The 17212-nt window shown below is 42.0% G+C and overlaps 1 protein-coding gene across 14 annotated transcripts in view; it reads right to left on the reverse strand.

Annotated features, from left to right (window-relative positions):
- Window positions 1-17212, reverse strand: part of SOX6 (SRY-box transcription factor 6) — a 466488-nt gene that overhangs the window by 415053 nt on the left and 34223 nt on the right. For 2 of the 14 annotated variants that reach the window (XM_080975154.1, XM_080975161.1), the window contains exon 1: window positions 15479-16028. The exons of 3 other annotated variants lie outside the window; for them this stretch is intronic. The gene's annotated coding sequence lies outside the window, so the exon portion shown is untranslated. Of the gene's footprint in view, window positions 1-12532; window positions 12552-15478; window positions 16033-16408; window positions 16588-16857; window positions 17175-17212 lie in introns of those variants that run through there. 9 more of the 14 variants (XM_080975166.1, XM_080975167.1, XM_080975158.1 and 6 more) reach the window with 9 other exon arrangements.

The raw sequence follows: 17212 nt of genomic DNA on the forward strand, positions 1-17212 counted from the left end.
GAGAACCTGCCCACAAGATGGCTAAAGGACCAGATCCAATGTTGTTATCACTGATGTGTCCTATGGGATGTTAATGTCCCCCCACTCTATTTTATAACGTTTGTATGTATATGGTATTCAATGCAGGTTGCTTAGAAACCTGTTAGGAGACAGTAAGTTGTATTAAATACATAACACTTCGCTACTGCCCACTAATGCTGCACTACAGAGCTGTCAGTCTCCGCCTCTAGACTTCCCATTCAAACACAATACTGTCCTTATTTTCATGTGTGGCAGGGATAGGAAACCTGCAGCCCACGGATGTTGTTAGAGACTCTACCTCCCACCAGCCATACTGTCTGGGGCTGATGGGAGTTGGCAGTCCACCATCACTTACATGGCCACAGGTGTCCCACTGCTGATATATGAAATGTTGTAATTGTAATATAGATAGCCTTAACCTGTGGTTTCCTCATTTAGTCCACAACCGATCATCTGGATAGATGACCTTTGCAGAGTGGGAGAGGCAGTGTGTGACTTTGCTTCTGCTTCTTGATCTCTCTTTGGCTTTTGATACCATTGACCATGGTACCCTCCTGGATTGGCTCCAAGGAATGGGAACTGGGAGCATTTCATCACCGTGGCTGCAGTTCTACCTCTGAGAGTGTCCAGAGAAAAGCATTGGGAGAATGTTTCAGTGTCATGATGGTTCTGCCATCTTAGCTCAAATGCTATTTAACATCTGTATGAAGCCACAGGGGGTGATCATTTGGAGTCTTGGGTCAAGCTGCCATTGTATCCTGATAACACTAGCAGCTCAACATCTGAACTGGCAGAGGCCACGTAGGCCCTGGACTGGTGCCTGGATGCAGTGGTGAGATGGAGGAGGAAAAAACAAGCTGAGCTTCAACCCTGGCAAGGCAGAGGCAATGTGAATGAGTTCCTGTGTCACTGATCAATTGCCTACCCTGGATAAAGTTCCACTCCCCCTAAAGGAGCTGATTGACAGTCTTGGTGTAACTCTGCATCCTGCTCAGAGACCTGCACTGGTTGACAGCCAACTAGCATGCCAACTTCAAGGTGTTATAGAAAGCCTTTAACAGTTTGGGACCAGTTTACTTCTGAGATCACCTTAGCCCTCGTATGCTCACTCAATCACTTCCATCTGCAGAACTCGCACTGTTACAGGGATGCATTCATACTGGCAATTTATCAATGAGCCTGTCTTTACTACAATAGGGTTGGCCAATGACCAGCAGCAGTCAGATGTTAGGAGATCCAGTAGAAATTTAATGCTGCTTCTGCTGGAAGGCTTGAAAAAGACAGTGAATAAAGTGAATGAGGTCCAGTTACAGCTGGTATCTTAAGGCTGTATGTGGACTGCAGCTCATGTGACTGAATGTTCCACAATGCACACACACACAAAAACCACCTCCCTGCACATAGCAATCTAGCAGTAAAACAGCGTAGTAAACTATTAAAACTTCTGCCTGACATGCCAGTTTTCTATGTGGAATTTCTTTCTTTCTCCTTCTTTTTAAATGTTATTATTTTTTGTATGGAAGTACCGGTATATTCGGTCCCAAAAGCCTCTGCCTGTGATCTGAAGTGCTACAGCCTAGATAGATACACGTGAACAACCTCAGTAAGGACTAGATCCACATCTGTCCACCTAAGCAGAAGCAGCTGGATAGTGTCATTTTCCAAAGCAGTAAGCTCTGTTTCCTTACTCAATGCAAGTTAATATGGGATGTTCCACGTGTGTGTGGCAGAGGAAAAGGGAACGGCAGTGGTTTGTTCTCCATTCAAGTGGCAAGGCAAATATTATAGAAGTAGCACTGGTGGTGATGAGGCGGGAACCAACTCTAGCATTTTGAAAAGGTCTCTGTACCTCAGCTATTGAGTATTAATATAAAGACGTCAAGAGGTGGGAAGAAAGAAGCAGGTCCCAAAAACAAAGAAGTGGAATTATGGATAAAACCTTTCTGTTCCTGTGTTTCTGGTCACTTGTCCGTTCTCCTTCCTACTCAAACTAGTTATATCCAGCAATACCTGCATAGGCATACCTCATTTTCTATAAACAAAGGCACAATGAGCCACATTCCAAGCATATTTTAACAGCACACTTAAGCAATAACTATGCAACCAGAGACATATCTACTGCAACATACCCCACCCGGCTCCAATCTGCTGACAAATCAAGACCTGAAAGACTTTTAGAACAATCCTGTGCATGTTTACTTACAAGTAAATTGCATTGTTTTTAGCATAACTTACTCCAAGTTAAAGTGTGCATCCTAAAATACCTAACAAGCCTGCCATTAAAACTGTAGGGGGGGGGGGAATGAGTAAAAGTAAAAAGTGAAATTTCTATCGATATACACTCAGACCTTTGCAGAACTTAGCACAGGCTAGCAAGTGGATTAAGTATGTGCTAAAAGCTTTATGGACCTGAGCAATGCAAACCACTCACACTCTTGCAGGCATCAGAGCAAGAGTGTGTTCAGAATCAAGCTCCAAATTTTACCAACTGTTTACTTCCTTAATTTAAAATTTGCTACCCCACCAATCAGTCTGAAGGGCCTTTAAAGTGGCTTATGAAATAATATTGAGCACAATTTCTGTAAAACAATAAAATATAAAACAGAAACAAGAAAGACACAGAACAAGATAGATAAAAACTGTTGTTCTGTATTGTTTTTATTTCCCTGTTTTCAGCGGGTTATGTCATATTGCTGTTGTTGTTATGGTGATTTTAAGTGTCTTTGTTGTATTTGTAGTTCTTTCCTTTTTTTTACTGTACGTGTATATTCTTTGCTAGCAAGATTTAACTTTTTGGTAAAGAGGGAAATAAATGATTTAAATATATACATGGTAAATAAATAAAAATGCACTATAAGTCTATGAACAGCAGTAAAAATATCTGTCCAGTATAAAAACAGCTGCTAGCTTGACTATCCCAAAATGCCTGGTGGGAAATAAAGTTTTTCACTAATTTCATAAATACTGCAATAGACCACGCTTGGCAACAATGTTTTGGGGCACGGGGACACATTTGGAAATCTAAGGAACAATCAGGGGCCAAGATACCCATGCCACAGAAGAAAAACAGGTGATGTTCAGAGCCCATCCACCCGCAAACAAGCAAGCCACCTGCACGCTACCCCAAAACAAATAAACAGCAACAACGAAAACCAGGCAATATCTATGGCAACATACAAAAAGAAGCAGACAACACACCGAATAGAAAAGGAAGCAAAGGATTCACACATAAGACCCTCATTCTTGGGAAAGAGGGTGGGTTGTATGGATACCTGCAATTTCCTTTTTAGCCAGCTCCCTGTAACATTACTTCTTGCAGTGAGGGAACCTAGAAGGCCCTAGGAGCTGGATCTTGGTGTCCGGGTGAATGACGGGGTGGAGATGTTCCTTCAGGTTCACATGACTGAGACTGTTTAGCGCTTTTAAGGTAGCACCAACACTTTGAATTGTGCTTGGAAACGTATTGGGAGCCAATGTAGATCCTTTAGGACCGGTGTTATATGGTCCCAGTGGCCGCTCCCAGTCACCAGTCCAGCTGCTTGCATTCTGATTTTGTGGTGTTTCCACATCACCTTCAAAGGCAGACCCGCATAGAGTGCATTGCAGTAGTTTAATAGTCCATCTAGCTCAGTACCGTCTGAAGGATTTTAAACTGGGAGTCTTTGCAGCACTACCTGGAGATGTCTGGGGTTGAACCTGGGACCTTCCTGCACACAAGGCAGATACTCTACCAATGAGCTATGGCCCTTTCCTGCATTTTATCTTCTAATCAAGGAAGAACACTTAATCATCCAATCAGATCAGGAGCTACGGCTGCAGGCAAGGTCTGGCAGCCTACATCCCATAGCATGGTGGGCTGGATGTGACTCACTGGCTGCAAGTTAACTATCCTGAGCCAAAAGAAATTGAGAAGATTAATATTTACTTCAACTTTTCAAAAGCAACTCCTCTTTTGACACCTGTTTTCAATATATGGACTGGATACATTGTTTTGATTTTACTTGGATTAGCCAGTGCTGCAGGAAAGGCACAAAACATGTGCATCTCCTATTGCAGCTGTTTCTCTCGTTGTTTGCTGGCAACTAGAGGCATCCAGTATGTTCCCAGCATCCTTATCCTGAGGACAACCCCCAATTAAATGCTACTGCCTACCCCTCCCACTTTGAAATAAGTAATATTTAAACTTTTGTTTCTTTTTGGTCTTGCATAGGTACCTATGCTACTTTGCAACAACATATATTTGCGTGTTAATTTCTCTCCATAACCTAATTCAGCTCCATGCATGTCTACCAGGCAACCGCTGCCTTTGCCTCCACCACATTTGGTATCAGCTCCCTACTATCTCTATCTGCTTTATATTTCATCCCAAAGTTGCTAGACCAGTTTGAACTTTGCTTGTTTTGTTTTTTTGTGATAACTTACACATTGCTATTCTTCAATAAATTGTACACTTATTTTAAGCACTGGTTTCTTGTCAGGTTCCTTGCCCCACGGTGTGCAATGACTCTGAGCTAAAGAACTAAATGTGTTCCTGTCTCCAACAATATGTAGATGAGGGCATATAGGGTTGAGTGAGTGAGTGAAAACAGTTCAAAAAAAGAGGAACTATTTTGAGCGATACCTACAGAAACAATCAGTGTCGTTGGCATTTCAGCAAATATAGCCACAGACTGAGGATTGGCGTGTTTGATAAAAATTATCACTACCCCGTAGCTTCTCTCCCCCTTTCCTCTCTTTTTAAACAAGTCCATCTCTTATTTTCCCTAAGTTCTCATTTGTTCTGGCTTCAGATGCCTGCTCCCTTGTTCTACTCACAATTTTTTTAAAAAAAGGAAAATAGCATTAATTGGATGTGTCAAAGACAGCAAAGAGCTATTTCCTGGAGCACTCTTTAAGGCTGCAATCCTAAACCCACTTACCTGGGTATAAGCCAAATTGAACCAAGTGAGACGAAGTTTTCAATATGTATAGGATTTCACTGCATTTTTTTAAAGCAGCGGCTTGGAATTCAGTGAAAAAGCACAGAGCTGTCTAGAGATATATGCATTTTCTGTTCACTGGGAAGATAAACCATAATTCATAACCAGCACTAATGAGTAATGAAGAATGCAAGTTACGTTTTGCTATTCCCCACACATTTTTTTGTTTTTGTTGGTTCATAAACTATTAACTATTAACACCTTTTGCTTTGAACACATAATGTCCTTAACATTCTCCATATAACCCCCTTGCTATATTCCTACCTCTCTCTCTCAAAAAAAAGAAGACAAGTAGGGAAGGAAAAGGCGAATCATAGTTAACCCAAATTTATACCAGTCATTTGGAATAGGCATATTACATTGAGCAGAAATTGTGTAGCTCCATATAAAATGACTGATCCAATCCACAGAGCCCAATTCTACACAAGTGCCGCAGGTTCGTACCATAATTAAGAAGTACACTAGTGACTTCATGCTTACGGCTGCAACTATGGCAACTTTTCTCTTTGATGTTAAAAATGTGCAGCATTGTCCCTCCGCACCTTCTTCTTCCTAATTCTTTTACAAAGAGAGAAGGAAGAGAAGTAGAAGCATTCATTTGTCTCTCCCTTCATTCTTTTTTCTCATAGTCTTCCATACAATAATATTAAAACAGCACGCTCTTTGTCATGTACTGCAAAATGTACAAAATCATTCTGGTTCATTCTGAAACTAGAACAGAGAAAAGAAGGGAAACACACTCAATAGCTCAATGCAACTATCAAAATTATAGATTTGAGTAGGATCAAAGTTTTACCAAAGTCTGTATACTGGAAAAAACTTAGTAAGAGAATTTAAACTATTTAACAAACTACATTTTAAAGTAGCAAGCCTAAGTTTAAAATCGAAATATTTATCCTTAGTACTACACACTAATGCAAATAAGTAGGAAAAAATGTATTCATGTAAATTAGCCTGTTTGCATGCATGAATACCTTTTTCGACTACAGGCTGTTCCAGCTTGTGGTCTGTTGTAGGAATCACTTTTATCGTTGGCAATAAACACTGTATGCACTTTTGGCACAAAAGGAAATGGCGAAAGGAAAACCCTAGACCTCCGTCCAATTACCTGGATCTGTTCATACAACTCTTTCCACAGAGCACAAAAAGACACATCTTTTGAAACAAACAAATAAACAAAGATCAGTTCATTTATTCTATGGCCCATTTGCTTTTTGTAGGATAGAACTTTATGGACTCAGTGTTATCCCAAATGCATGCATGAAATCTGAGTTGCTGTCTCACAACTATACTGAATAATAAAGCAAGAATCCAAAGAGGTCCTTAGGTACATGCAAGTGGTGGTCAAGTAATTCCTGTTTTCAGCTGCTAACCTGCCACTTCTTGCGCTGCTTTGAAGACCACTCCCAAAGTCCCCTGAGTAGCTTTCAGTACAGTAGGCGGTGCTGCCTTTAGAAGGGGGGAGGGGGGGACATCAGAAGCATCAGTCCAAATGGGGCCTATTGGATCCCAACAGCAGTGGCGTAGCGTGGGTTGTCAGCACCCGGGGCAAGGCAAGTAATTTGCGCCCCCTAACCCATGGATTTGCGCCCCCAAACCCTAACCCCCAGATGTTGCGCCCGGTGCGGCCGGCCCCCCCTGCACCCCCCACGCTACGCCACTGCCCGACAGACCTCAAGAAGGTGGAAGGAAAATTAGAAGCCTTATGGTTCCAACAATTTCAGTGTTCCAAAAGGACAAAAAAAAAAACACCCCCAAACTTTAATGTGAAGAATTAAGACTAAATACAAGTCTCAACTGAATTGTAATAGAATAATATAATCATAACTGAATAATAACAGTATAATAGCTTGCTTAAGAAAGCTAAGTAACAAAGAACTGTGATAAACAGTTTATTTATTGTCTGACGCAGTATAAGTTTTCACACAAAAAAAACCCTTAAGGAATATCTAAGTCAATCTGCATTATTTTAATAGCATCCAACATTCCAGAAATAAGCACCCAACATTCCAGGAATAAGTTTAAAGCTTCAAATGCTGTTTATCTACTGTACCCCATAAGACCAGTCTTGCTTTCTGAAATAGCTCATAAAATGAGACTGAATCTATGTAACCTTTTACAACTATTTGGTACTATAAAAACAAAATCCCCTCTGTACATTAACACCTTCCATCCAGAAGGCCCCCAGAGTATTTTGTGTACCACATAGCCTGAGGCATCACACTAACTGAGGCTAAAGGTGGATTCAAATGACTTTAACTATTTTACTCTCATCACAAGTTCATTTTTACAATCACCCTCCATGTGCTTCATGGTGAAAGAGGTCACATGAAAGATCTGACACACATCAAGATCAACGCAAGCTCAGCATGCCTCAAAAAGGCCACTTGTCAAATGTGTGTTATTTTGCAACATGAACATATAGTTCTGATCCTTTGCATGACCTAGTTCCAAACAGCTCTGCATAAGAAGTCACTGGGAAAACACTTCGGGGGGGGGGGGAAGGTTGTGTGAACCCAACTTTGCCTTATTGGTAACACAGAATATAGTATAAGCTGACAACACTGCTCAGTGCAAGACATCTGAATCATGAAAAGAGCAGAAAAATACCCTGCTGCACTTCAAGAGTGTTTTCATTTCTATTGTATTTCTTACACACAGCAGTAGAATTTAAAAAGCGGGATGACAAGGTGCATCACGTAATCCACTGATGCGCCACTAAAATATATTTAGGAGAGGAAGTTAGGATTATGTGAGCCAGTTGAAACTGCCAGGGAATGTGGATGAGTAGATACATCCTACCCTGCCTATGCTAAGATTTGGCCATGACTCTGAAGCGTAAAACACCAACTCCTGCAAATAAAAATTATTATTATATTATATTATATTATATTATATTAAATTTCTTAGATTGCTTACTTTGAACAGCTCACCCAAAATGCTGTTTTCTATTCAAGCACCAGTTTCTTAATTCAATTATAATCTTAAAGTTTTAAAAACAATCTCTAAGACCAGGCATGGTGGTAATAATAATAATAAATTCCAAAAGAAACAAGAATAATACCCAATATACTGGTTTTTTTCACTTCTGAAATCATTTGAGTATTAGCGTAAGAAACCAAAATGATTTAACTCCCCCTACAAATCTAACTCGAGGAAAGCAGAGTTGTGAAAAGGTGTGCCTAGAGCACAGTGCATTCTTCTGAGGAATTTGTTCATCTTTACATTGTGTAAGGATGAGTCATAACTAGGAAATGTGCATTGTATATTTAAAAGAAAAACTTTCCTTATCATACAGTAGATTTACCCTAAAATGCAACATGTAACCTTTTGTGCTCTCTTCAATTAGGCTATGAAAGAGTCCCATTCTGACCTCAAAATTAAAGAATTTTTCCCAATCACAAAATACAAATGTGAGACAGGGTTGGGAGGGGGAAGTCTTAGGAAATATAAAGTGAATGTGAATATAAACAAGCCATCATTCTGGTAAGAGGAAATACAAACAACCGGAATAAAAATAGTTGATGCACAAAAGCCATAATGAGGGGGTTGCTCAAAAAAAATAAAATAGCTCTGGCTTTGAATGGCTTGGATGAAATACAAATTATCCACAGAAAAGTGTGGACTGGCATAAATGTTTGTGCAAAATTGCAAGTGTATTTCTAGAAGTATGCAAGAGGCAATCGGCTGCATTCTGTACAAGATCCCAACAATGCTCTGCTTAAGTGATAGCGCAGAGTCCAAACCACTGCATTTTAATTACTATGCAGCCTCAGATATATTGCCTTTGATATGGAAATGTTCTTGTTCTCTCATCTTCACATACGGTCTCATGCACAGAAATCTTTATCTGATTCATAAAAAATAAACTAGAATCCAATCTCAACACCTGACCTCAGTGCTTAGAAGTTTTTTTACTAAGCATAGTGTCACTATAAAAAGAATGGCTAATATTGGTGTAAAGTTAGATATTTTGAGCAATGATATGAAGGCCCTGCAGTTAAGAATCAAGTCAATACTGCATTTCAGAGATGTACAGGTTTGGTAAGGTCTTCTTTCAGTGTACTGGAGAAACAGTGGGTTAGATACATCTGTTCTGTAGAAGTTGCAAACAGCAGGCATTCCAATATTATCCCATCTTCCAAAGTACAAAAAAATGCCTTAGTTGGAATAACCTACACTCACACTATATAAACAGGTCCATGTTTTTTCCAGGTAGCTTTGCTTGCAAATTATCGGTGCATTATTTTAAACCTGTGGGATTTTGTACAGTAAATTACCAAAAATCAATCACCAAAGCTCTTCTACTATTTCCTCATGGCGCACACACAGCAGATGCAATTCTTGTGGCACAATCAAAATACAGCTGCATTTAATTTTATTTTGTATAGGGGTATTCACATAACAAAAAAAGCTGCATGTCAACAGGTACAATCTGTATACAACAGAAGAAAACTATTAGTTATTATGATTGTTGGACTGCCATACAGTAAAAACTGTCGTACGAACAAGGCAGTTTTGAAAAAAATATAAACACAGCATACAAAGACAATAATTCCGGTATTGCTGCTTGTTAATGCCTTTAACAAATTCTACCAAATATTTAATAATAATAAAAATATGCAAATATGTCTACTCCTGTTTCTAACATTCTTTTTACACTGAACAATGATACAGGTTTACATCACTGTGGTAGATCTGACATACCTGTAAATCAACTAGTTGTAGGTAATCTGTGCTTTGCATGATACTCCTAATCACAGTAACCTGATAGCGTGTTTCACTTGTATTCAGAAACATAAAAGCATTCATTTATATTACAAATAACCAAACAACCACATTTTCTAATTTACTTTTTTCTTATTAAATAAGTACTTCTAAACAGAGTTTTAAACTGTGAAGAGGTTATTCTTTATTTAAAAATGCATGCATGGCTAAAACTAATAGAATTGTCAAGTATGCAAGGGGGAGGGAAGAAATCACTATGTACCGATTCTTGTTTCTTTAACAGAAATCCATTTTTCAAGTTCCTGTTATACTAATTGAAAGAGAATTATTTAAAACTTCACTGAATACTTGAATATCTGATGGGTATGTGTAGCAGTTTCATCAGTGTCAAATAACTCATGACTTTCTAAGATAGCTACAAACCAGAAATTGGCACGATTATCTATTATGGCAATGTTCAAAATAGGCTAATTCTAGACTAAACAAAATTATAACGAAAGGGATAATTTATCATAATTGCAATATCATCATGGTTTTAAAATTAGTGGATTTCTGGTCTGGCAAATATACATAATGAACTCACCTCCTCTATATAACTTGGCACCTCAATCCTAAGTATGCATACGCATTCAAGTCCCATTGAATTCAGTTTATTTCCGAATAACACTACAATTTAAGTGGCGCTTACTTCTTAGTAAGCATGCATAGGAGTGAACTGAACAGGTGCCGGAAATAACACCCCAATTCTCAATGTAGCACTGATGGATACCACATAACTTCTACACATTTTCAGAACAGGGCATGCTAAATACTAGACAAACTGTAACATCACCTAAAAGATGTGTCCAAAGGCAGGCACAGGAAATTGGGGGCAGGGATGAATTATTGATTTGCCTCAGTTTATAGAGGTATAGAGAATATAGAGGTATAGAGAATATTTCTATGTAACAACAACAACAACAACAAAATTTGAATACCTATTTAGGAGCTGGCCAAGAGCTTCATACTTACTATATATGTAGTTGCAACCTATTATAGCTGGGGGAAAGGCGAGAAAAAGGAAAATAGACAATATGCTGAAGAGGTTCGTTTCTGGGCATTCCACTCTTGGAATAAACTACAGGTGAATTAGTACTGTAATGCACATCTCATCAATTTAGTGCTACTCTAAAATCTCAGTCTCTGTTTTCATGGTGGGAAGCACCACTAATTGGAATCTACCTTACAATGACAATCTAATATTGTTATTAGCTAGCATTAAAAACAGCTCTGTACAGAATTGACTGTGAATTGGCTTACATACATTCATACATACATACATACATACAGACACACATTGAATTTTCTATCTGCCAAGAGCGGTACACACCCAGTGCAGTCACACTATGAATTGGGGACGGGATTAAACTTTGAATTATTTTTCAGATATTTCACATAAAAAGCTAGCTACCTTGATATGCTTTATAAAGAGGTACTTCCTAGGGTGATTAATGTGCTTGGCAAATATAATAAGGTTTTCACTGAAGAAACTTTTTTATGTCCACCAGAAGCAAAACAGTTACTTCTACTCATGTACGAAGGCATGATCTCCATCCCTTTTCCAGCTTTTCCTACACATTCACTGATTCTCCAACCCCCACAGAAAGAGGTTACCCTGAACTTAACACCATTGTTTTCCTCTTCAAAACATATTTGGTAAAAATGTCAGAAATGGACTGACTATAGGAGATAGACATGCCCAAGCCACAAAAACTGACCACAAAAACTGTACATTGGATTGTGTACATATGTATGCAACGCCCACAAACACTGAACTGATATAGATTGAAACATATACATACACTATTAAGACAAATCTTAACCTACTTGGTAATAAAAATGAATTCAGTATGGTTTGCTTCTGATAAGGCCAATCTATAAGCATAGCTGTAGCAGAATCCTTATTCTCATTCCCTGAACCTAGTCAATCAAACTTCATAGCTGGCCACATGGCACCCTATGGAAATATTCATTCCATTCACCTAAACTGTTACACTCTTATGTGACCAAAATATACACCCACATCATATTATCACATAACATTCTATCAAATGCCCAGCCTCCAGTATGTGTTTAGGAAAGAAGAGAATTTTAAGGCATTTCCACACTGCTCTTCTCAGAAGATATCACTCAACATAGTGTACAAACATAAATAATTAAAATCGCAATCAAATAGCCATATAGTACTACACAAAGAGACAATATACTCCTGGAATATACTGCCTACTGCATAGCTAACACATTCCTGAGGGGTGCGTGTGTATGTGGAGGTGTGTGAGAGATAGAGAGATGGATAAGCACACATTGCGGTGCAATAATGCCAACGTCTGCACTGTTCAGCGCGGGGGACATGTTTACATGGGACACCAGTGGCGGGAGGCAGCAGTCACACAACTCATTTGTCCCAGAGCAGTCGCATTAAGATCAGTGGGGCTAATCCAGTGTAAACGAGTTGCGGCACTCCTGGCACAAGCCAAGGGGGAAGGAGCGAGGCCCAGAAGAACTCTGCAGCCAAGCCTGCCTGGAGAAGCGAGAAGGAGCACTGAAAGGAAGATAAAGCGTGGCCGGCGGCGGCGGCGGCGGCTCCCCGCCCCCCAGCCCAGTCCCGCCGCTGTGGCGAGGGGTGTTGCAAGGCAGAGGCGCTGCGGCGCGTGTTCTTCGCTGCTGGCCCGCGGCTGCCACTCGCCCCCACCGAGCCGGAGCCGCCGCGCCATCTGTGGGGAAACTTTGGAGACAAACCACCAAACCCCCTGCGGATGCCTCACCTCCCACTTTCCCTGCGGACCCTGCCGCCGTCGACGGCGCACTTGGCCGCCTCTGTATCCCTCCTCAGCGGTCGCTTCCAACAGAGCAGAGCTGGGGCGGGGGCTGGGGGGTGGGTTAAGTTTGAAGAAGTTCGGCCGGCGAAGCACCCTCCCCACCCCCCCACCGCCGCGTGCGCGAGGATCGCCAGCTAACCCTAAAGCAGCCAGCGCCTTCCTTCCCCGGGAATTAGAAGGTCGTTGATTGAGAGGAAGGGCCTGAGAATGCAAATGACCTTCTTCCTTCTCCCTCCCCGACAGCCTATTCCCTCCGCTCTCCGCCGAAGAGCGTTCAACTGCCCCTCTGCCGAGCAGGAGGAGGCGGCGGCGGCGGCTGCAGGAGCAGCAACCACGGCTTGCCTGAAGCTCTGCTCCTTGTGACTGACTGCACAGGGGGCGGGAGAGCTGCTGCTGCTGCCTGCAAGCAAAGTTTCTTCTTATAGTCCTCAGGAGGGGCTAAAGACTTTTCCTGCCAGTTTTCCCAGGGACCTGTGTTCAGTTGCAAGCACAGGTGTAATTGTCCTATATCCTTTGGCCTTTTTTTTTAAGGAAAGAAATATATGCTAGGAACATCTTTTTTTTCTTCCCCTGAATCCACACTGGCGGATTTTAGTTCCCTCCCCCAAATAACTTTTTTCTTTAAAAAGGGAAAAAGACTCCTCTCGCCAAACTTCTTGTATTTGATGTATGGATTCCCCAATACAATTGTTATGAATTGCTCTCCTTATATTCTTTGGCCTTTCGTGGCCAGCTGAGGGGAGAGATTGCAGAGTTATTGTTTGCTTTCTCTCTCGGCCCCCCTCCCGTTCTCTCATTGCCTATTCTAAATTTGATGCCGAAGTTGAAGTAGTTGAATTGGCTAATTCTGAATACAGGCTATTGAGAGAGGCCAGACACAGCAAGTATATCCCTGTATAGCAATGGATACAATGTGCTGAATTGGCAGTCTAATTATAAATGTGGCATTTGGACCTCCTTTCAGAGAGCCAGTGCCACCTTACCTTATGAGGGAACTTCAACTACAGCAACTGTTCAAAACAAAATGCCATTACAGGATCAGCTTCACCCAACACTGGGACTAGCCAGGGGATTGTTTTACAAACAGCCTTTCTCACTTAACACAAGAATGTATTATAAGAAACGCAGTTATGGAGAAGGAGGCAGAGTTTAAAGAAAACGCTTAAGCAGTTCTCTGCCAGGTGTCAAGCTACTTCAAGCTGCAAACGTAATCCAAGTAACCTAATTATTTTCATTCAAATATGTACCTCCCTAAAAATACACTGGAGGAGAGGATCAGATTTATTTTTATTTTTTTAAAAAAAAGATTAACTTCGAGATACGGTTACTAATTATAAAAGGGAGATATCATACATACAGAAATCGGATGCCAAAAAGCGAGGGAGAAGAGTCTTAAGATACATCATATTGTACAGGGCTTCCAAACGTTTTAGACAGAGGTTCGCGTTGCAGGACAAATTTTGTGTCCATCTTGAAAACGATTTGCTTTGTGGCAGAGCGGTTTGATGCAATGAGCCCACACAAGGGAGTCAGTATAAGTGCAAACTAGCTGCAATCTCAAAGCAGTTTCTGCAACACTACCACCTGCCCACCCAACCACAGTCAAACCCACCCAGCTACAGGGTTTTTCAAAAAGTAAAAAGTCACTTTAGACCGAGATGCCCACCAGTTTCAATCACACCGTCATTTTAAAAATGAAAATATGTTTTAAATGTACGTTCCTCTCCCCTTTCAAATTAAAATTAGGTTCAAAGCTGCTCACCCTACTACGATGGGCTATTAAAAAAAAAAAAAAGAAACCCACATGCAACCTGTCTCCTTTATCTGCATAACAACAGGCGCAGATATGCTTGTTTATCTCGGAAAGTTTCCCTGTCTGTGTTTTTGGGGGAACACCCAGGAGGACGTAGCTAATCTCCTGACCGCAGGCTCCCAAGCCCCGGCGAGATCACCCTGACACACAGACACAACAACGCTCAATTGCCTTTTCACATTTGCCACCTCTTCCCTTCTCGCCGTCCTTAAAAAAAAACACACCCGGGAAACGAGTCCTCCGCAAAGCAGAGGTGGCGGCAATCAAATCAATATGATCTGCGCCTCTGATTGACCCCAAGGCCCTGCTCTGCTCCTCAGACGCGCGCGCACACAAGGAACCCCGGCTGCAAAGCGGCTCCAAGGCGCTCCCAAAGGTGGCGGGGGTGGCGGGGGAAAGCTGGAAGACTTCAGATCCCGCAGCAACAAAAAGCCCGTTATATACACTCGTGCAAGTTGTGTGTGTGTGTGGTACAGTGTCATGTTGTATACATCCATACACACACACACCTTCGTGTACTCTGTCCCATACATACGACATACACACCTGTTTTACCACTGTATCAAACAGAGAACTTTTAGCTCCTGCCAAACGCCCTCTCTCATATATAACTTTAGGAATATTTGTAAGGCGACATTTCAACAATACAACGTAAAGCAAAATAAAAGCACCAGGTGATTCTCTCTCTCTCTCTCTCTCTCTCTCTCTCTCTCTCTCTCTCACACACACACACACACACACACAATTACAATGCCTGGCCAAGTGACATGCAATTTTTCAGAGACAAACCAGATTTACAACAGAAGATTGAAAGATCTTCAAAATAAATTACATCAAACCCATCTTAATTTTTTTTTTAAAATAAGATCCTTCTTCAAAAATGACAAACAAGAAGCACCACTTATGAAAAGGGGGGGGGGGCAGCGCTCCCACCAAACCACCTTGCTGCCTCCCTACCATCTCTGCAAAGTATGCTTAAAACTGCGGTTGAAGGCAGTTTCCCTGAGATTAAAGTTGCGCGAAATAACAACAGAAAACAACGACATTAATGCAAAAGAAAATACGTTCTGGGAACTTACTTTGCGTTTACTTTAGGCACTATTCTTTTCTTCCAGCTCGCAAAGGAAGCCGTTTTGTCCAGGTTAGGTATTGTCTACTTATGAATCAGCCCGTGGCTACGGGGTTTATTTTAATTTATGGCTTATGCATTCTTTTAAGGTCGATTTGCATGACCTCCGGCGAGAGCTAAGACACAGCAAGAAATCCCCAGCTGAATGTTGGGCGAGCCCACAATGCAGCCAAGAGCTCCCCTTCTCATGATGTAAGCAGAGCCCTGTGTGTTGTTGGGCTCTCACTCTTTTTTTCTCTCTCTCCCCCTCCCTGTGGAACACAAATTAGGGTGTGATATCAATTTTAAAGTTTTCAGTATAACTTTATCCCAGCCTCTGCCTGCAGAGAGATAAGGCGCCACAGGAACAGCAAATCCTCGATACACTGCCCCTCTGTGGTCAAATCCAGCATTACCACCTAGCGGTATAATACTCCCCCCCCCCCCCGCCTTTCTCTTAAGGATCTGTTCTACAGATATATAAGCACACTAGCAGCGAACTTCTCGGCAAGTTTAACCACCACAAAGTTAACAGAGAAATCAGAGGCGCTAGCAAAGCCCCCTCGTTCCTTCATCCTTACTATCTCCAAGGGTGAGGACTTCGGAGGAATGGCAGAAGCTTTAGGCTCCCAAAGATTGATTTAAGGGCTTTATATTTTTCCTCGCTCGCTTGCCTCTGTTGGTATCACTCTTACGCGCAGTATCTCTAGAGCGCCATGTGTTCGCAGGCAGCGGGTGATCTTAAAATACAACGCTGATCTGTCACTACGTTTTAAAATAGACACACCACTTGGAGGGCGGAAAGGAAAGGGGGTGGGAAGCAGCAGCAGCAGTGTTGTGATTTCAGAGAGAAGCGGGATCTTTTTTATGCAGCCTCAGGATCCTCCCCAGAGCAACTCACCCCAGGTCAGAAGCGTAAGGACTTTCTCCACCAGTTCGCCTCTTCCCATCCCATCCCAGTCGGCGCCGCCGCCACCAACACCGCCCTCCCCAAAAAGTCCAGCACTAAGCAGCCGCGCCGGGGATTCATTCAGAAATCTCCCTAACTTCACAATCTACCTCCGGACGCCGCTATTGCGGCTGCTGCTAATACTGCTGCTGCTTTGGTCAATTGCAACCAGCAAGCCCTTAAAAGACAGCGGGGAGGGGGGGAGAGAAACAATACCGTATTCTCTGGTATAAAGCGACACATACAAAACGTGGAAGCCCCTTTTCAAAACACGACTAAGGAACGCGTCCACCGTTTCCCCCCCCCCAGCCCAACCAGGCTGCGCACCACACACGACCGCAAGTTCACAACAGGTATCAGCAACACAACGAGCGCTGCGCCGGTTTGCTTTTCCTAGTTACCTCCTTCGAGATCCAGTGTGGCGTTTTATAAGCCTTGGGGGGGTCCTTCCTTTAAAAACAATAACAACAATAAACAAACAAACTGCCGTAGCCGGACGGAAGGAAGGAAAAGGTGAATGAGTGTCTGTAGGGCTGGGTAAACAAGCTGCAGAAATACTAACGAAAGGAATAAATTCACTGAGCTACTGGCTGGCTGCGTTTCTTCGGGCCACGGATGCGCAGGATCCAGATCGTCAGGAGAAGTTTGCTGACGGGTTGCCTGGAGATTTAGTTACAATCGGGTTCATTATTGTTTGTTGTTGGGCTTGGCTTCCCCCTCCCTGCTCCCCCCGCCTCTCTCTCTCTTTCTCTCTCT

This window comes from Podarcis pityusensis, assembly GCF_964106645.2.
Source record: "Podarcis pityusensis genome assembly, chromosome: 1".
NCBI lineage: Eukaryota > Metazoa > Chordata > Lepidosauria > Squamata > Lacertidae > Podarcis > Podarcis pityusensis.